This window comes from Thunnus albacares, chromosome 5 (assembly GCF_914725855.1).
Source record: "Thunnus albacares chromosome 5, fThuAlb1.1, whole genome shotgun sequence".
NCBI lineage: Eukaryota > Metazoa > Chordata > Actinopteri > Scombriformes > Scombridae > Thunnus > Thunnus albacares.
The window spans coordinates 35,852,870-35,875,690 of record NC_058110.1 but is presented as its reverse complement, the minus strand read 5'-3'; the positions used below and the strand labels follow the sequence as shown (position 1 = coordinate 35,875,690).

General features: G+C 39.5%; 2 protein-coding genes across 2 annotated transcripts in view; one reads left to right on the top strand and one right to left on the bottom strand.

Annotated features, from left to right (window-relative positions):
- LOC122981768 (polymeric immunoglobulin receptor-like) overlaps positions 1-22,821 on the bottom strand; it is a 724,120-nt gene that overhangs the window by 43,505 nt on the left and 657,794 nt on the right. The gene's annotated exons all lie outside the window — the stretch shown is intronic.
- The window catches only part of LOC122981723, a 930,226-nt gene that overhangs the window by 393,792 nt on the left and 513,613 nt on the right, over positions 1-22,821 (top strand). The gene's annotated exons all lie outside the window — the stretch shown is intronic.

Genomic DNA, 22,821 nt, shown 5'->3' with positions numbered 1-22,821 from the left:
CTCTTTTTCCCAGAGTACTTCCTGGTTGCCACTCCGATTGGGCTGACTACAGCTGTTGCTTTGTCGGGTTGTGTGGGCATGTGGCTCTGGCTCCCCCGCAGAATGAACAAGTGTGGAGGAATTTGCAGCTGGTCGCCTACAGTTTGCTCAAGACCACGTGGATAGTCCAGAATGTGATTAGAAAAATGTTCTGTGGATGGATGAGACCAAAATTGATCTTTTTGGCTTCAATGAGAAGCATTATGTTTGGTGATGAGCAAACACTGCATTCCGGCATAAGAACCTTATCCCATCTGTGAAACATGATGGTGGTAGCATCATGGTTTGGGCCTTCTTTGCTGCCTCTAGACCAGGACGACTTACTGTCTCATTTGTTTAACTGGGTACCCTTTCTCTAGTTTTTGGACTAAAATCTGTAAAAATCTGATCATGTTATAGGTCAAATTTATGCACAAATAGAGAAAATTCAAAAGTGTTCACAACCTTTCAGGCAGCACTGTATGTTTTGGACATTATTACATGTTAATTTAAATCAGTGTAAGCTACAAAACAAGGTCATAAACTTGTGGATCTGACCCACTGTGTGAAACAGTTTTGTCAAAATGGTGGATGTGGGATAAATCATGCCAGTGATGTTGAGGCAAGTTGAGTCAGTGGCTCAATTTACCCACAACATTTTAAATACGCTACATATGTAGAGAGTAACCTGTGTATCTAATTATTATTTTCTGATATTCTAGAGACTAGAGACACTGTTCATGTTAATGTTTGATCACTGTTTTCAGTGTTACAATGTTGATGAATAAAAATCTAACTGTTGATATCTATATCAGCAGGTGCAGGAGCAGTGCAGCCCGTATCATGGGGGGCCCTACCCACGCGACCCATGGACTGTTTGACTCCCTCCCCTTGGGCAAAAGGCTGCGGAGCATTAAGACCAGAACAACTAGGCTCAAACGCAGCTTCTACCCAGAGGCTGTTAGACTGGTGAACTCCATGCCTCATTAGATGCACTCTCACCATTTTGCCTGCTGTGCTGCTTAATTTAACATGCTGCTCTGTTTTTAACGCTCCTGTTTATCATGCTGCTCAGCTTTTTTTAATCCACTGCACTGCTGTATTTATTAGATATGCTTATTATTGTTATTTATTCTTGGTATAGGACTAATTATTATAGATTATTTTTAGACTTATTGCATTGTATGCTGCTGGACCTGAGTACAAATTTCGTTTCATGTGTAAGCATGCAAATGACAATATATTACCCTTGAGCTTTAACCATGAACCTTGAAACTTGATTTTCTTGGCTTTATGTGGCTGAAGTCATTAAGAAACCTCCATAATAGTGGAACAAGCAAACCAATATCAAACTGTTTTGGAGAAGAGGATCATTCTTGACCTGATATTCAGTACAGCATCAGAAAACCTACATAATCGGCCAGTGTGAAACTGCAGAACCTCATAGGAAAGTAATAAACATGAATAACCATTTTGCATGAAGCTAATAAAGGTGAGGTACTGTAAAAGGTTAATGTATAATCTACAACTGCATATCAACGGTCACAGACTAAAAGAGAGAAGCAGAAAGAAACAGACGATGATGGAGAAAGTTCTTCTCAGCATCACAGCTGCATCAGGCAAGTGTTTTTTTATATATGTATATTTATATTTATATATTTATATATATGAAATGCAAAATGATAGTTTTTATAGTTTATAGTTTTTTTTAATAGTTTTTTATGTTCATCACATCCATATTGGAAGTTCACATCCATAATTTTTACTGCCAAAAACAATGACACACATGAATACACTGAAATGAAAAGTCATTTTTAGGCCAGATCTAATCATTGTGCATGTCTGTCATCACAGTGCTGTGTGCCGTCTCATCATACGCTCAACGTCAGTACCACTTTGTTTATGAGCCAAAGACCATGACTGAAGCGCAGAGTTACTGCAGAGACAGTTACACTGACCTGGCCACGATAGACAACATGGAGGATGTGACGATCCTGAACAACATGGCAGATTTAAGCAAAATGAAATACAAGGTATACAAATATGAGAATTCACTTTTCTCTACTATCTACTCTGTCTCTCTTTGATTTTACATTTTTGACAATGACAGTATGTAGGTGAGAGGTGTGACAGTCACACACGCTGAGCTGCTGCTTTAGTACATTTTCTTCAGGCTGTGATGAACATTTTAGTACAAATGTTCCACTTTCTCAGTAAATATGGCCCAATGAGTTTGTTTTTAAGTGGGACTTTATGTGGGAGCAATAACAGAAAGCAAAATGTGCAATATATGTATAAATATCAGTAAACTGGACAACAAAAATACAATATTTGCAAAAATATTTTTAATTTCATATTGTAATAATATGAAAAAGAATAAGAATAATAAACTTTTTTCATGAAGCTCCTTTCATGTACAAAATGCAGCTCAAAGTTCTTGACTTTCTTCTTCAAAGTTAAAACAGAAATGAGAAGTCAGTTTAAACAAGTAAAAAATTAAAGTTTAATAGAAAAAATTAAATACAATAAAAACAGTAATAATAAATATGTATAAATACTACCAGTCAATAGAAAGGTCTGTCCACACCTGATACTGTGTAACAGTTGTTATCATCACTTTCACCATCATCATATTTGAATTTTATTTATTGACAGTGTACAGTTTTAAACATAAAAGATGCACTGCACCAGAGTTAGCTCAAAGCTAATTTACATCTGCAATCAAAACATAAAACAGCAAGCAGTACAAAGCAAAAAACACACAGAACACACCATACAAAATACAAAATACAAAGCTACACACAACAGCTACATCACTTACATCCACAATGTCTATTAGATATTAGACAATTAAATTAAAAGCAAGACTACCTGCGCTAATGAGAGGACCATAGATGAAGTTTAGATTCAGTGGTTACAGAGCTGAGTAGTTTTTAGCAGTTTTTTTTTTAAATTTGGTTTTGAATGTACTGATTGAACTACAGTTCTGAGTTGTGGCTTTCACAGAGAAAGCTGACTGTCCAGATGCAGTGTGATGAAATGGTCCAATCATCTAGAGGATATTCTGGAGGATCTAACAGAACTTACTGAGCGAGTGAACACAAAGTCACATAGTGGAGGAGGCCAAACCATTTAACATTTTATAAACTAGGCACAAATTTGAGAATAATCTAAAATTGTCAAAGCTCAGTAAATTGTATTTCTCCAGAACCCTACAGTGATGGAAATGCATTTTTTTTTGGTCCAGAGTTTTTATACTTTGTTTGTATAAGGACTCAAGAGGTTTTATGGCTGTTTCTCCAGGATACAACAGTAAGATCTGCAATTAACTTTCCTTGTACTTTGAGTTTAAAATCTCTTAAAAATTTTGGGTCCCTCCTTGTGAGATTATTGATGTTTTTCCGGATCAATTTACTGTTGCCTTTTGCCTCACTTAAAATATTGAGATAAAAACGAGATTTAGCTTCTCTTAGCTCTTTGTTCCTTAAACCTTTATAAATCAGCATGTCAGTGTCTCTTCTACTTTTAATTGCCTTCCTTAGTGCAGCATCTCTAGATTTCATTAGTTTCCACAAATTTTCATTAAATGGTCTTTATTATCTTAATAATTGTAATAACTATAATATTATTATGTACCATTAAATTACTGAATTACAAGCACAAGCAACTAAAAGTGTATCAGTTACTTTAGGTAAAATCTCCTCTTAAAGTCAGAGTGTGAATGGAAATTTTACGCAAAAGTATTGATCAGCTTTAAAGGACGGGTTCACAATTTTTTATAACGGTCTTAAAACAACAGTCAGGAGCCCAAATAAACAGTGAAACATGTTTTTCTTGCTGTAATCATTCCTCCTGTTCATACTGACCATTAGAAGATCCCTTCATAATGACCTTACAATGGAAGTGATGGAGGACAAAATCCACAGTCCTCCTTCTGTGCAAAAATGGATTTTAAAGTTTATCTGAAGCTAATATGAAGCTTCAGCGTCCAAATGAGTCAAATCAAGTAGATATATTTCAATGTTACAGGCTTTTTAGTGCCAAAGTTCCTCTTTTTGTTGCTATACTTCCACCGCAGCTCAACAGGGAAACACTGTCCGAGGAAACACAGAGGGAATTTGATGCTAAAAAGACTGTAAATGTGTCAGATATCCACTTGATATGACTAACTCAGACTGCTGAAGCTGAATAGAAGCTTCACACAGACTTTTAAATGACTGTGTGGACACACTGTGGATTTTGGCCTCCATCACTAACATTGAAAGCACATTTGAAGGATCTTTTAATATCCAGTATGAACAGGAGGAATGATTACAGTGAGGAAAACCTCTTTCACTGTTCATATGGACTCCTGACTGCTGGTTTAACACACTGGAAACATTGTGAACCATCCTTTAAGCTGAACAAGCACAAATGCTGTATAAAACAATAAAATCTTGCTTTCAGGCAGCCTGGATAGGACTGTACGATGACGTGAACAGCTGGAGGTGGTCGCTGTCAGACAGACATTTCTATAAACCCGGGGAGGCTGAGTTCAGAAAATGGTACCCTGGGCAACCAGCCAACTATCTCAGTGCAGAATACTGCACACAGATGTATGATGATGGACGATGGAACGATGAGGATTGTACCAATTCCTTTCGTGCAGTCTGCTCTGATGTCAGAGGTGAGAGTTATAACTAATGGTTTGTTCTTCTGAAGTTACTCTTCAGTTTCCTACAGATTTGGGCCTAAATAGTCCGTTACATAAAAAGCACATAAATGTGAGTCCTGTGTTCAATTCAAGGTGTGAAGTTGAGTCATGAAGCCAGTTTATATGAAGCTTGTTGACCCATTCAGCTCCACCATTAACACAAGTTTATCCCACGTCACTGCCTCAGTCGAAAGGGGTAAGAAAAGGAGGCAAAGTGGCTCTGATGTGTCTTTATGGATGAATGCGTCCTTGCATGTTCATATGTATGCAGCTCCATACTGAGATTTATCATTCAATTCATTCATTGTCTCTGGCATAGATCTGTTTGTTTGGTTTTTTTGTTTTTTTGTTGTTTTTCTTTTTTGTTTTTTCTTACGCATGGTCTGGATACACTGCCAAACTGAATTGCCCTTTCAGGATAAATAAAGTTGCCAGTCTGTCTGTCTGTCAAAATTGTACTTTTACAGTACTTAAGTAAATGTATTTAGTTACTTTACACCACTGGATGCAGAACATCTAAAGAGTGAAGTGTAGACATTTGAAGAGGCTGTTAAAAATACTCATTATTATTTTAATGAATCCATTCTTTTATTGAGGTGGTTCTCTGTGGATTTATAATGACACAGAAACTGCTACAGAAACTGGCATTATTCATTATTCACTAATGTAAAGTAACAGACAGGAAACGGGGGTAGTAAGAGGGGAATGACATGCAACAAATGTCTGTAGCTGTAGGCTACCAAGACCCGGGAAAACTGTATGTCACTTCTACACAGTTTTTCACTGTGGTCTATTTTCAGGGTCAAATGTGACATTTGTCCTCATCAACACTATCATGACATGGACTGAGGCCCTGAGCCACTGCAGAGAGCACTACACAGACCTGGCCAGTGTGAGAAATGAAGAAGAGAACCAGAAGGTGAAGGATCTGATACCTGCAGGACAAAAAGTCTGGATCGGCCTCTTCAGAGACTCCTGGAAGTGGTCTGATGGAAGCAACTCCTCCTTTAGGTACTGGTCTCCATCGGAACCTAATGATGGCCATGACAAGTGTGTGGCAGCAAACTTTGGTAGTTCTGGACAATGGGAAAACTGGCACTGTGATACAAAGACAGCATTTGTTTGCTACAAAGGTAAGCCATGATTCAGTTAGCCTTTAAAGGATGACTCACAATGTTTCCAGTGTCTTAGACCAGCAGTCAGGTGTCCATATGAACGGTGAAAGAGGTTTTCCTCACTGTAATCATTCCCCCTGTTTATATTGACTATTAAAAGATCCCTTCAAATGTGCTTGTTTAGCTGAGTAGTAGAAAAGTGATGTGGTCTCTGTTCTTGGTATAAAATTAGGGCCTCAGTTTTATCCTGGTTTATCTGCAGGAAGCTTTTTGCCATCTAGGATTTTACATCCTCAATGCAGCTCAGCAGGAGGTAAAACAGCTCGGATCAGCAGGATTGAGGGAGAGGTACAGCTGGGTGTCATCTGCATAGCAATGATAAGAGATATTATATTTTCTATAAATGAACCCCAGAGGAAGCATGTAAATGGAAAATAGAATAGGGCCTAATATGGAACCTTGTAGTACTCCACATGTGATAGATGCAGAGGAAGAGGACACATTATCAATTTTAAGAGATGCTGGTCTGTCCTGGAGGTAGGAGGCAAACCACAGAAGGGCCCCTGAATGCCAACAACATACTGAAGGTGGTCCAAGAGGACGGAGTGGTCAACTGTGCTGAAGACAGCAGATTGATCTAAAACAATTAAAAGAGTGTGATTTCCTGAGTCTAGGGACAGGAGCGAGTCATTTGTCATCCTCAGGAGAGCAGACTCTGCGCTATGATGCTGTGAATCCCCCAGTTTGAGTCCACTTGAGAGAGACATACTTTTTTGGAATTGCTTTCTCTTTCGCCAGAGTGTAAGAAGCTCTGTCAACTGTATACAGAAGGCTTGAGAAAGGGAAATCAATACTATGTTGCCTGATAAAATATGAAGAACTGCACTTTCCCTTCTTCATAGTTGTTCAATAAACAGCAGACACAGGTTCATTCAGTTCAAAGTCATTCACTGTTTTCAGTCTAAGATCATATATATAAATGATATAAATTTTATCCCTCTGTGTCTCCAAGCTGTGATAAATGTAAATCAGGTGATGGTACATTGTTTACCTCAGGACTCTCTCCTGACAGAGACTTGGTTCTCTTTGGATGCTCAGAGGACTCTTTAACTCTTCACATTCAAACAGCTCTGTTGATGAACGTGATACTAGCAAACAAACATATTCTCAAAACTTCAGAAAGCTTCAGAAACTGGTTGCATGAGCTTGTGTTGGTCATTCACATGTCATTTAATCATTTAAAATGTCCCTTTTTGCAATACCTGGACTCAATTTGACCATATTTGTATTTATATATAGATTGGGTGTTTCCTTTGTTTATGTTTTTAAACTCCCGTGTTTGATGGGTTGTAATTAACAATCACATGTGGATGATGTGTACTGCTATGACATTTTGTGTCCTTGACACATGGATGAACTTGTATCCCTTTCCCCTGGTGTGTGTGTGTGTGTGTGTGTGTGTGTTTAAGTTGAGTTTGGGACATTGATTTCTGTGCAGTTTATATGTTGGTATGAAAAACGTGTCAATAAAACAACACTCAGAAGACAAAGTGAGCTGATGAAGCCTGTTTGTTTTTCAAAGCGCCTGTTTCAAAGTACGTGGTGCGAGTGAGTCTGAAGAAGAACTCCGCTCTGGATCTGAATGATCCTGTTGTGATGGAGAACATCTTGAAGCAGGTAGATCATGTTTGATCTCTTTAAAACATTTATGTGTCATCATTACTGAAAGCAGACTAGAGTCAAAAGAAGAAAGAATAAATCATCTGAAGTTAAACTGTAATAAATATGAATATTAAAGTGTGAAGCAGGTTGTTTCTAAAACAGAGATTCCAGATGAGGAAAATGTAACTGAACAAGAGCTTTTAGTGAAAAGTTTTCTCTGTGAACAGTGATGGAAAGTAACTAAGTACATTTACTCAAGTACTGTACTGTAGTACAGTTTTGAGGTACTTGTACTTTACTTGAGTATTTCCATGTGATGCTACTTTCTACATTTCAGAGGGAAATATTGTACTTTCTTCTCCACTACATTTATTTGACAGCTTTCGTTACTTTTCAGATGAAGATTTGACACAATGGATAATATAACCAGCTTTTAAAATACAACACATTGTTAAAGATGAAACCAGTGGTTTCCAACCTTTTTGGCTTTTGACGTCTTACAAAAAGCAGTGTGTAGTCGGGGTCACATTTCACATGTCTATGAGTTGTTAACAGCTCCACCAAATAGTGATTTTTCCCTCTAAACTTCTCACATGCTTTCATTTCAATAAATGTTCAAATGATCCAATATTTCAGCAAAAATCAAAGATTAGAGAAAAAGTCCAAAAACTGAAAACAGATTTGTGTATCAGAACTTTGTTTTTTCTTCTTTCCTCTCCCATTAATCATCTCACCACCCCTCAGATTTATCTGCTGACCCTTTGGAGGGGCCCGACCCCTAGGTTGGGAACCACTGGACTAAACTAGCTAACTGTATATAAAGTAGTGTAAACTAGCTCCACCTCCAGCAGCTACAACAGTAACATGCTGCTCTAACACTGATGCTTCACTATTAATAATCTAATGATGTCATATATAATAATATATCAGTCAGAGGGACCAAACCACTACTTTTACTGCAATACTTTAAGTACATCAAGCTCATAATACTTATGTACTTTTACTGCAATACTTTAACTACACCGAGCTCATAATACTTATGTACTTTTACTGCAATACTTTAACTACATCGAGCTCATAATACTTATGTACTTTTACTGCAATACTTTAACTACATTGAGCTCATAATACTTATGTACTTTTACTGCAATACTTTAACTACATCGAGCTCACAATACTTATGTACTTTTACTGCAATACTTTAACTACATCAAGCTCATAATACTTATGTACTTTTACTGCAATACTTTAACTACATCAAGCTCATAATACTTATGTACTTTTACTGCAATACTTTAACTACATCAAGCTCATAATACTTATGTACTTTTACTGTAGGAGGGTTTTTCATGCAGGACTTTTACTTGTAATGGAGTATTTTGACACTGCTGTATTTTTACTTCAGTAAAGGGTCTGAGTACTCCTTCCACCACTGTCTGTGACTGATATTCAGGACAGTAAATGTTTTTGTATCTCAGCTCAAACAGAGGCTAAAGCAGAAGGGGGTGAATGGAGACGTCAAACTGAGCTGGAGGAAGCAGTCCGATGGAAAAGTCTTCCACAAGGTCGAGAAGAAGACAAAGAAAGATGAGTTTTGAAGTTGGTCTGTCTATTTCCATGAAAGATTTTTTCCTTCATTCTTTAAAAATGTAAAAAATATTTTCTTGTGGTCTTTAAATTACACAAATAATGATCATACTGTATGTAGTTTTATGCTGTCACCTTATCAGGAATTATTTTATTTGATTATGCACACAAAACTTGCAATTTTTATAAAATACTTAAAGGATCATTCTGGTGATTTTCCTTCATGTTTGGATCCAAACCAGCAATGAACTGATCTACTAACAAGTATTGTGTGTGTATCCAAAGCATCTCAAACATGAGATTTGTTGACACGAAGAAAAATATAGAAAATCACCAGAATTATCCTGAAGTCTTTTATAGTAATTGTATGTTTTGTATGCTAAAACAAAAAAAATGATCCCTAATAACGTTTGGTTTGAATTGCACACAAAGACATTCATATATATACAAACACACTTTTACCTGCATATACTCGAATTTTAGTAAACAGATAGCAAGCTATAAGCATTCACAAACACATCTCATAGAATCTCAGAGACGAGATAAACAGAATTACATTAAATAAAAATATTATGTTGCTACTACAAAATAAAAAATAAAAAGAAAGAAGGAGAAGAGGAAAGAAATATTATTTACTGTACATATTTCTTTTCTCTTCTTATAACCATCATTTCTCACTCCAGTTGTCCAACGGTCACCACTTTACTGGGAAGTTACTGATATGTGTGTTTAAGATGTTTTTTAAAAAGATGACGAGTGAATTCAACAAAACATTAAAAACCTTATTTAAATGAGAATTTAACCACATTACTGGAACATAAAGGAAGATGAAGATGTTAAGACTCTATAGTAGAATATAAATGAATGAGTAGGACAAGTCTGTGATAAATTAGTAGGAATGATGTTGAATTATGAAGTTAATACATTTTCAGTTTATGTCAGAAAGGTGAAGATTCTACTGTATGTTTATTATTGAGGTCACAGTGGGCGGTGGTGTACTGGAGTATGTTAGATTGCACTGGTGTTCCTAATAAAATGCTCGCTGAGTGTATATAACTGTAAGAATGATCATCTTTTAAATTGTTCCATAAGTGATTAAAACAAGACAATCAATGTCAAAGTGTGTGTCAGCCTGGTTCAGAACAGCAGCTGCAGGTGTTTTCTTGATACTATCACAAGAGATCATCAAAGTCAGACATTTTCAAATCTTCACATGTTGTAGGCACTTTAATGATCAGCAATTCACAGATTATTTATAAGCTATTTCTAAAATACAAAATGTTTGTTCAAACAATTGAAATGGAACAGTTTTTTCACTAAAGTAGGTATTTGAAAGATGAATCATTTTAATAATAATGATTTCTGTCAATAGACTGAAATATTTTGATTATTACATTTTCTCTTTTCTCTACTGTATCTTTGAATTTATTAATATTCATACTAACATTTACATCAATGAAAATGTTCAATAATTGAGGAATGAAGCTTTATTAATGTAATGGATATATTATTGCCTTGAAGTTAATAAAGATCATTAACTGCAGATTGTGGTCAGTAGTTGTCTGTGGATGTGGTCAAACAAAATTATAGCAAAAAGGGAAAATTACTGAACAAATGTGCAGAGTAAACAAATCATTCACCATAAACTGTTACTGTAATGAGTACTTTTACCTTAATACTTTAAGTACATTTTGCTGATAATACTTAGGCCATATAATTTTATGTACAGTAGGTTTTTCATGCAGGACTTTTACTAGTAACGGAATATTTTTACATTAAGGATGTAAATACCTCTTCCACCACTGCTAAAAATATATATACACATAAAAGTCATATTGAATAACTTTGCTCCATGGAGCTTGTAATGCAGACAGCCTTATGCTCTATATGATGATGTGTTCAGTGACCTGTTAGCCTCACAAAACCGAGATTAACTTTCTAGACGACATTTCAGTGAAGCTGTACACGTGACTGGGCCAAACACTAATCGATTAATTGAGAAAATAATCAGCAGATTAATTGATAATGAAAATAATTGTTAGTTGCCGCTCTACCTGTGAGCATCCACGACTTACACAGACTGACACACTGGAGGGAACTACAGAGGCCAGGAGCTGTCAGGGGGCAGGATTTTGGTTGAATCATAGGGGTTGATGGCGGAGCGGGTGCTTGTCAATCTCCAATAATGTTTAAGGAACCTTTACATGCCAGCAACATTGGTGTCATGTGAACAGGTCGTCTCCAAAGCTGGAGAGGTAGTGAGCAAGAGGAGGAGCAGACTGAAGCCCAGTTCTGTGGAAATGACTATTTTTGAATGAAAATATTTAAACCCCTGCCCATACAAATGAAAATCCCCCACGTTTCTTAATTTTATTTTTTCAGTAGAACAATCATTTTCCTGATTGCAGCGAAGTAATGCAGACAGTTTTATTCCTTTATTTCATGTCACTGTTTAAAGCCTGTTATAATATAAATCTGTTACAGAGCTTACTGTCCCTAATTCATCAGAGTTTATAAAAGTAATAAGGGGTTACTAGAAACCTTATTAATAAATGACTAATTATCTCCATATATATTTATACATCCACACACTGAGACAGTTTTTGGTAAATAACTTTTATTGAATAAAATATGACAGAAAACATCAAACAGATGACAGCAGTGAGTTCACTTATATTTTGCCTGTTATGACGTCTCACCCTGAATCCTTACATATAAAAGCAACGTCAAAGTCGCCCAGCAGATGTCGCCATTTAAACTGTATCAAATGCTTGGAAACTGAACCATTTTCAACACAATTGCTTCATATTATTCACTGCTTCAGAAAGCCACTTGTCCTCTGTTCTTAGTGTGACAAACACACAGGTGTTGGGCCTCAAACCATGAGGTCACACAGAGAAGGCCTACATGTAACCTGTGAGGCCTGACCACGAGGTGCTTTGTTCCTTTGTTTCCCCCGAGACAAAAGAATAGCACCAAAAATGCTGCTTACAGACAATGGGAGTCCATTGCAAACTCCGTTTCCAAGGATGCTTTGCGATTTTCACACCTCAGCAGGGAACAGTCAACATACAGCCTCATTGGCGGAGACGCTCCTGCACAGCAGAGCGTCCTGATGACGCAGCCGTGACATCACCACCCCTTTAAAAACTGAACGTGCCCTGAAGCACACGCCTTTCCCATGTCACTGAGCTAGGGGTAACTTCTGTTCCTCTGAGTCAGCTGACTAAAGGGGGTACCCCACGCACGTGTTTTCCCCTCATCGAAGACTCCCCTCGCTGGACGAGACAAGACTTCGCCCGTGTTCACCCGAACACATTCCTGGATCCAAGAGAGACCGTTGCTGCAACCAGCATCCTCAAATTCCCTAGAGACGGAAGAAACGCTTCTTCACCGAGTCGACTCTTTTGTTCCCTCCTCCACCGTCTGCATCCGAGCCCAGGACAAACCCGGGCATAACGACGGACTACACACAAACCTTGCTCGCTTTCTGAAGCGACCAAGTAAGAGGCAGAGCCCAGCTGCTAGCCGCAGAGAGCCAAGCACAACAGAGCCAGCTACAACACAGCTACCAGGCTGTACTGGAGGAGAACCGCAGGCTGCGTCAAGACTGCCTACGCTCAGGTGTTGAGATAATCTGGCTACAGGACGCAAACAGGACCCTGCGCGCGCAGATCCAATCTATTCAGACGAGACCAGAGGACAGACGCGAAGAAGGCCAGACCAGACAGACGAGCACCATTGTCGACATGGCCACCCAGGAACCAAGTGATGTTCCTGACCTCGAAGAGGTCCCTTCTCCCGGCGCAACCAGCCAAAGCCTGCCCCAAGAAGCCCTACAGGTAAAGGAGCAGATGACCCTAGTCCACCAGGAGATGCAAGCTAGTAGCCTAGCGACCCCTGGTGATGCAGTCCCTGACCTCAACAGTCCAGATGACTGCCAAGTGCCTCCATCAGCCCACCCGATGGATGCAGGTGCCCCTCACTCCGATGGTGCACCCCTCTCAGTCCTCAGCCACACCCCTTTGTGTTCAGATCGAAGGGGGGAGGATCACTCCACAGATGAGAGCGGCGTGAATGCCTCCAGGCCCCCCTTGACCAGTGAGCTGACCACACCACAGAGCTCACACCCCTGTCTCAGCAGAACTCCATCCCCACCAGAAGGAGGAAGAAGTCGTCCTCATCGCCTTGGTGACCTGAGCGACTCTGGAGTCTCTGATGTTGCAGACAGCCCGCCGCCACATCGACACCAACGTTTGCGCACTTGACAGCTCAAGTCTCTCACAAGCTGTACCCACAACCCAGCATGCACTAACGCTTACTACCACTCCCTCCGTTACCATGGTTACCATCAGCTTGCAGTCTGTTTCCCCATAACCTTTGCATGCCTTAGATATTATGTCAGGTTTGAGGTCAGGTGTAACATAGGTGATTATGTAAGTTAGACTAAGTGCTTAGATCTGCTACTACTACTGCTATGCAACCTTCACAAACACATCTGACATATAGTCTTGGTATTGCACTTCAAATCCAGTTACAACTAGGATTCACACATCTTGTACAGGTACATTCAACACACACAGGCCAGACTGGACTCCCTCCTTCCATCCAGCACGCCACTCTGCGCCAGTCCACTGGCTAACTCCAGCCTCCTTCAGGAGTAAGCCTATTCATTTAACCACCTTTCCCTTTCCTTTTCTTTGATGACCTTTGTGTTGTGTTTAGTGGTGATAACCAAAGAGCAGCAAAAGGAATGTGTTGGTTAATTCTTGAATGTACATAGGTCTGTTAGAACACTGCCCAGACTCTGCCTTTGTCACTAGCCTGACTTTGCCTCAGACTTTGCCTCAGTAGCTGCCCAGACAAGCCTCTGAACTCTGAACTTTGAACTGTATGGACTGTTTCAACCCTTTCTTGTTCTCAGGAAATACGGACTGTTCCAGCAGCCTTCCCATTGTCTCTGGAGCACATGGACTGTGTGACCACCAGGTTACTTCTAACCCACAGGGACTGCTCGGCCCTTGGGTTGCTCTGAAGATTGTGGCCAGCACCCCACTCTTCAGACCAAAGGGGGGATGTTGGGCCTCAAACCATGAGGTCACACAGAGAAGGCCTACATGTAACCTGTGAGGCCTGACCACGAGGTGCTTGTTCCTTTGTTTCCCCCGAGACAAAAGAATAGCACCAAAAATGCTGCTTACAGACAATGGGAGTCCATTGCAAACTCAATTTCCAAGGATGCTTTGCGATTTTCACACCTCAGCAGGGAACAGTCAACATACAGCCTCATTGGCGGAAACGCTCCTGCACAGCGAAGCGTCCTGATGACGCAGCCGTGACATCACCGCCCCTTTAAAAACTGAACGTGCCCTGAAGCACACGCCTTTCCCGTGTCACTGAGCTAGGGGTAACTTCTGTTCCTCTGAGTCAGCTGACTAAAGGGGGTGCACCACGCACATGTTTTCCCCTCATCGAAGACTCCCCTCGCGGAAGAAACGCTTCTTCACCGAGTCGACTCTGCTGTTCTCTCCGCCACGCCGCCGGGAGCCAGCTGCCGTGCTTTTCGCCGACCGTGCGAGAACGGCCACCGTCTGCATCCGAGCCCAGGACAAAGCCGGACATAACGACGGACTACACACAAACCCTGCTCGCTTTCTGAAGCGACCAAGTAAGAGGCATACGTCTGGGCAGAGGCAGTGTTAGTTGTGTGTTCTTATCAGCATCAGTTGCTGTTGTTTAGCATTTAGCTCTTAGCTTTTGCTATTGTTTGTTGTGCTGTTGACAGACCGCCGAGTCCATTTTCCTGCTTTACTCTGAGGAGTATTTTAAGTTTGCTGCCTGTTTAGTTGTGTTCACCACACTAGACTGTTTTGTGTTTGTCCTGCTCTGGACTACTGCTGTGTTTGTGCCATCATGAGTCAGGAAGTCAATCAATCAATCAATCAATCAATCTTTATTTATATAGCGCCATATCACAACAGAAGTCATCTCAAGGCACTTTTCACATAGAGCAGGTCAAGACCGTACTCTTTAATTTACAGAGACCCAACAGTTCCCCCATGAGCAAGCACTTGGCAACAGCGGTAAGGAAAAACTCCCCTTTAACGGGTAGAAACCTCAAGCAGACCCCGGCTCTTGGTTGGCCATCTGCTTTGACCGGTTGGGTTGAGAGAGAGAAAGAGAGAGGGAAAGGGGGAGGGGGGACAGAAGAAAAACAATGACAACAACAAACAACAACAAGCACAGGCAGCAACAGCCAGGGAAGGATGCCATCAGGACTGTGAAGGACCGCGAAGGTTCGGCCCGGGAGTCAGGTTTTTCTGTGAGATGAGAAAGCACAAAAAACTCCGGGGAAGAAGCAAAGTTAGTGACATGCATTGATGTTACATGAATGCATACAGATGGAGAGGAGGAGGAGGAGAGAGGAGCTCAGTGCATCATGGGAAGTCCCCCAGTAGTCTAGGCCTATAGCAGCATAACTAAGGGCTGATCCAAGGCGAGCCTGGTCGGCCCTAACTATAAGCTTTATCAAAAAGGAAAGTTTTAAGCCTACTCTTAAACATAGAGAGAGTGTCTGCACCCCGGACTGAATCCGGTAGATGGTTCCATAGAAGAGGAGCCTGATAGCTGAAGGCTCTGCCTCCCATTCTACTTTTAAAGACTGTAGGGACCACCAGTAAGCCTGCATACTGGGAGCGCAGTGTTCTAGTGGGATAATACGGTATTATGAGCTCTTCAAGATATGATGGTGCCTGACCATTAAGGGCTTTGTAAGTTAGGAGAAGGATTTTAAATTCTATTCTAGATTTTACAGGAAACCAGTGTAGTGAAGCTAAAATGGGAGAAATGTGGTCTCTTTTTCTAGTTTTAGTCAATACACGTGCAGCTGCGTTCTGGACCAGCTGGAGAGTCTTTAGAGACTTGTTAGGGCAGCCTGATAATAAGGAATTGCAATAATCCAGCCTAGAAGTAACAAATGCGTGAACTAGTTTTTCTGCATCTTTTAGGGACAGGATGTGCCTGATTTTTGTGATATTACGTAAGTGAAAAAAGGCAGTCCTTGAAATTTGATTTATGTGGGAGTTAAAGGACATATCCTGATCAAAGATAACTCCCAGATTCCTTACGGTGGTGCTGGAGGCCAGGGTAATGCCATCCAGAGCAGCTTTATCATTAGATAATGTGTTTCTAAGGTGTTTAGGGCCAAGCACAATAACTTCAGTTTTATCTGAATTTAGTAGTAGAAAATTGCAGGTTATCCAGGTCTTTATGTCGTTAAGGCATGTTTGGAGTTTGTTTAACTGATTGGGTTCATCTGGCTTCATTGATAAATATAATTGGGTATCGTCTGCGTAACAATGAAAATTTATGGAGTGTTTCCTAATAATATTACCTAAAGGAAGCATATATAAGGTGAATAGAATTGGTCCAAGTACAGAACCTTGTGGAACTCCGTGTCTAACTTTTGCCTTCACGGAGGATTCATCATTCACATGTACAAACTGAAATCGGTCTGATAAATAGGACTTAAACCAGCTTAATGCAGTTCCTTTAATGCCAATTAAATGTTCCAGTCTCTGCAAAAGGATTTGATGGTCAATTGTGTCAAATGCAGCACTAAGATCTAACAGGACAAGTATAGAGACAAATCCTTTGTCTGATGCAGTTAGGAGGTCATTTGTGACTTTCACCAGTGCTGTTTCTGTGCTATGATGCGCTCTAAATCCTGACTGAAAATCCTCGAATAAACTATTGTTATGTAGAAAGTCACATAACTGATTAGAGACTGCTTTCTCAAGGATCTTGGATAGAAATGGAAGGTTAGATATAGGTCTATAATTGGCTAAAACACCTGAATCAAGAGTAGGCTTTTTAAGAAGAGGTTTAATTACAGCTACTTTAAAGGACTGTGGTACATAGCCTGTTACTAAAGACAGATTGATCATATCTAGTAAAGAAGTGCTCACTAAGGGTAAGGCTTCCTTAAGCAGCCTAGTTGGGATGGGATCTAAGAGACAGGTTGATGGTTTAGCTGAACAAATAATTGAAGTTAGTTCAGACAAGTCTACTGGAGAAAAACAGTCCAAATATATGTCAGGATTTACTGCCGTTACCAAGGTTCCTGTGTTTGGGGAGAGAACGGTGCCTGTTGAGGGCAGGAGATGGTTAATTTTGTCTCTAATAGTTAGAATTTTATCATTAAAGAAGCTCATAAAGTCGTTACTACTGAGAGCTATAGGAATACATGGATCAGTAGAGTTATGACTCTTTGTCAGCCTGGCCAAAGTGCTGAAAAGGAACCTAGGGCAGTTTTTATTCTCTTCTATTAATGCTGAGTAATAGGCGGCTCTGGCATTACAGAGGGCCTTCCTATACGTTTTAAGACTATCTTGCCAGACTAAGCGAGAATCTTCTACTTTGGTGGAACGCCAAATCCTTTCCAAGGTAAGTTGCTTTGTCGGTCAGAAACCAGACAACGTGCGTTACAGACTGCCGTCCGTACGCGCACTGTCTGTGGACAAAGGAACCGCTTCTCTTCCTCTCACGATCGCTTTCTCTCCTTCTTCCCTCTCTCTTCTGACTAACACATACACGCGCGCACACACACACATACATGCACCGACATCTTTTGCACATCTGATGGTCAGATAACGTCGGACAAAGCTTCGCTTTGTCTTTCCTTATCCGCCATCAGACACGTGTGTTTTTCAGAGAAGTGGGTGAGTGCGAGACGCCGTCCACCAGGCGGCATCGTCTTGCTTCTGTCTAACTGAGACACCGCCACATTTCTGCCATCCGGTTCTCGCGCAACGTGACTTCCTCCCATAGTCACATCCGCGTCGCAGACCGACGACTTCATCACGTCAGGCCTCGTCACCATCTTGTCACACACACGCATGCTCACACACACACACACGCACGCACACACACACGCATTCCCCTGCATGTGTCCAACCCTGTACATAGCTGTTTGTGTTTTGTTTGGTAGGATTAGATTTTAGGATAGTTGTTTATTGAATGAAGCATTTGTTAACTTTGTTAATTTTACTAAGTTTAATAAACACTGTTATATCTTTAAAGAGAAGTTCTTCTGTCATTATTGTGTGTAATATTGTGAAAAGTGGCTGACTGAAGGAGTCAGAGCTTGAATTCACCCTTCTTTCTTCACCCTTGAATGTTGATATCTCTCAGATATTAACATTCTAGGTGAACTCCCATTTATGAGACTACCTTGTTTGGTTATTGGTCCCGGTTTCCGGGTGGTGCCCCGTATTTTTTAATTCATATTAATAATTCTATTAATTGTTATAATTAGTTAATTATCTTTGATAATTGATAATTATTGCAAATAATCAACTGTGTTCCTAGAAGGAAGGTGGAAAGGGCCGTACCAGGTTCTCCTCACCACCATCTCAGCAGTAATGGTCACAGAGAGAACCACATGGGTGCACGCCAGCCACTGCAAACGGGTAAAGGTGCCGCCACTCGTGATGGAGGCTCAAGGAGAGAGTCCCATACTGCTCACAGATGAGGAAGAGAAGTAACTGAAGGTGAGGGCCGCTCTCATGAGAGCTCTGAGAGAACACCTTTATTACCTGCTGTACCTGTTGATTAAGCAACGCTGTGATACTCCTGCATTCAAAGACTTGAATTATTACAGACCGTTCCTTGTGTGAAACTTGAATGTGACACTGTCATGGAAATTGTCTGAAAACACTAAACACACATATGAAATAATACACAAAACACTGCTGGGTTGAAGATTAGAAAAATATTATTGTACAATAAGACAATAAGGGACAGAACACACAAAGATTTGCATCAGTTCGTCTCAACAAACAAAGAGCAAACCTAATCTATTACAGTTGCACAAGGAACAGAGAAATGATCTGTGATTGGTCAATGTATCGGCTTATATGATTACAGCCAATGGCACACAGCCACGAGATATACATTTACATGCACATGTATGTTAGACAAGAGCCACATCTCCCAAGGACTCAGGAAACCAAGAGCCCCGAGCTATATGTGGCCTTTGACCCCTTAACATGTTCTGTTTACACCAAGACCCAGAATGTTACCTTATTTGGGCCTAAGCCAGGGTGGAAAGAAAGGAGTGGGCCTCCTAAGGTACATTCTTTCTCTCAAGGACATACACATATTAACAAAGCAAAGGAACAATGATATTTCTTCCAGAATTCTGTACGTTAAATTGATAAGCCAATCCTTTGGTCTTTCATTACCTTTACAACACATATATGACTTAACCATGGGGGTGCGAGTAATTACACGCACCTTGTATACAGTGGTTTGTGTAAAGTGAGCATTGATAATTTAGACAAACCTCAAGCACTGACTTGTTTTGAAGAACACCCATTCACAGGTGTTATTTCAGTAACTGAGTTTAAAGTGTGGTATTTTACTATTTGGTCCACACCTGTGACCTCTGTCAGGAGTCTTCATTTCTCTTGAGGATCCTTTGAACTCGACCGATTGTTGGGTTGGACGGAGCCTACAGGACACAGGATAGATAACTGAAGATTTAAAGTTAGCATGGAATGCTAAAAGGGGGAGTGAAATGGAAACTTATACTCTTATGTTTATTGTCTTTAGATTATATTATATTGTTTTATGTTTTACTGTCTCACAACTAAGTGAACAATATAATATAATAGTCTGTCTTACTCTGTGCTTTTCAAAAAAGCAGTGAATATTTTCTGGTTTCTTTAGTCCTCTATGACAGTAAACTGAATATCTTTGGGTTGTGGAAAAAACAAAACTTTTGAAGACGACAGCTTGGGCTTTGGGAAACACTGATTGACATGTTTCATTGTTTTCTGACATTTTATAAATCAAACAACTAATAAATTATTTGAGAAAATAATCAACAGATTAATCAATGATAAAAATAACCTTAGTTGAAGCCCTATACATCACTGCCTTAAGATGAATAATAATGATTCATCACATATTTTCTTGGCTTTATGTGGCTGCAGTCAGTAAGAAACCTCCATCATACTGGGACAAACAAACCAATATCAAACTGTTTTTGGACAAGAGGATCATTCTTGACCTGATAGTCAGTACAGCATCAGAAAACCTACATAATGGGCCAGTGTGAAACTGAAGGCCTGATAGGAAAATAATAAACACCATGACCACTTTGCATGAAGCCAATAAAAGGTAAGAGTTTAATATAGTGCATACAGCTGCACAATCAGCCAGTGAGAAACTGAAGAGCCTGATAGGAAAATAATAAACATTAATAACCACTTTGCATGAAGCTTATAAAGGTGAGGTACTGTGAAAGGTTAGTGTATAATCTACAACTGCATATCAACAGTCACAGACTGAAAGAGAGAAGCAGAAAGAAACAGATGGAGAAAGTTCTTCTCAGCATCACAGCTGCATCAGGCAAGTGTTTTTTTATATATGTATATTTATATTTATATATTCATATATATATGAAATGCAAAATGATAGTTTATGTTTTTTATGTTCATCACATTGGAAGTTCACATCCATAATTTTTACTGCCAAAAACAATGACACACATGAATACATTGAAATGAAAAGTCATTTTTAGGCCAGATCTAATCATTGTGCATGTTTGTCATCACAGTGCTGTGTGCCGTCTCATCATACGCTCAACGTCAGTACCACTTTGTTTATGAGCCAAAGACCATGACTGAAGCGCAGAGTTACTGCAGAGACAATTACACTGACCTGGCCACGATAGACAACATGGAGGATGTGATGATCCTGAACAACATGGCAGATTTAAGCAAAATGGTCTACCCGGAATACAGCTATGTGAATTCACTTTTCTCTACTATCTACTCTGTCTCTCTTTCATTTACATTTTTGACAATGACAGTATGTAGCTGAGAGGTGTGACTGTCACACACGCTGAGCTGCTGCTTTAGTACATTTTCTTCAGGCTGTGATGAACATTTTAGTACAAATGTTCCACTTTCTCAGTAAATATGGCCCAATGAGTTTGTTTTTAAGTGGGACTTTATGTGGGAGCAATAACAGAAAGCAAAATGTGCAATATATGTATAAATATCAGGAAACTGGACAACAAAGATACAATATTTACAAAAATGTTTTTAATTTCATATTGTAATAATATGAAAAAGAATAAGAATAATACATTTTGTCATAAAGCTCCTTTCATGCACAAAATGCAGCTCAAAGTTCTTGACAAGTTGAAATGGAAAAGAGCAGACAATTTAAACAAAGAAGAATTTAAAGTTTAATTAAAAAATTAAATAAAATAAAAACAATGATAATAAATATGTATAAATAGTTCCAGTCAATAGAAACCCGGTACTGTGTAACAATAATTATCATCACTTTCACCACCATTATTATTTTAATAATTGTAATAACTATAATATTACTATGTACCATTAAATTACTGAATTTATAGCACAAGCAACTAAAAATGTATCAGTTACTTTAGGTAAAATCTCCTCTTAAAGTCAGAGTGTGAATGGAAATTTTATGCAAAAGTATTGATCAGCTTTAAAGGACGGGTTCACAATTTTTTATAACTGTCTTAAAACATCAGTCAGGAGCGACAGTATAGATTTTGGCCTCCATCACTTCCATTGAAAGCACATTTGAAGGATCTTTCAATAGTCAGTATGAACAGGAGGAATGATTACAGCGAGGAAAACCTCTTTCACTGTTCATATGGACTCCTGACTGCTGGTTTAACACACTGGAAACATTGTGAATCATCCTATAAGCTGAACAAAGACAAATGCTGTATAACACAATCAAATCTTGCTTTCAGCGAGCCTGGATAGGACTGTACAATGACGTGAACAGCTGGAGGTGGTCGCTGTCAGACAGACATTTCTATAAACCCGGGGAGGCTGAGTTCAGAAAATGGTACCCTGGGGAACCAAACAACCAACACAGTGCAGAATACTGCGCACAGATGTATGATGGTGGACAATGGAACGATGCGAATTGTTCCAAATCCTTTCGTGCAGTCTGCTCTGATGTCAGAGGTGAGAGTTATAACTAATGGTTTGTTCTTCTGAAGTTACTCTTCAGTTTCCTACAGATTTGGGCCTAAATAGTTACTTACATAAAAAGCACATAAATGTGAGCCCTGTGTTCAATTCAAGGTGTGAAGTTGAGTCATGAAGCCAGTTTATATGAAGCCTGTTGACCCATTCAACTCCACCATTAACACAAGTTTATCCCACGTCACTGCCTCAGTCGAAAGGGGTAAGAAAAGGAGGCAAAGTGGCTCTGATGTGTCTTTATGGATGAATGTGTGCTTGCATATTCATATGTATGCAGCTCCATACTGAGATTTATCATTCAGAAATAGTAATAAACACAATCATCACCTCAAAATTGTACTTGTACAGCACTTAAGTGAATATATTTAGTTACTTTCCACCACTGGATGCAGAACATCTAAAGAGTGAAGTGTACACATGTGAAGAGGCTGTTAAAAATACTCATTAATATTTCTTAAGATGTCAGTGTCTTTAATTATTATTTTAATGAATGCATTCTTTTATTGAAGTGGTTCTCAGTGGATTTATAATGACACAGAAACTGCTACAGAAACTGGCATTATTCATTATTCACTAATGTAAGTAACAGACAGGAAACAGGGGTAGTAAGAGGGGAATGACATGCAACAAATGTCTGTAGCTATAGGCTACCAAGACCTGGGAAAACTGTATGTCACTTCTACACAGTTCTTCACTGTGG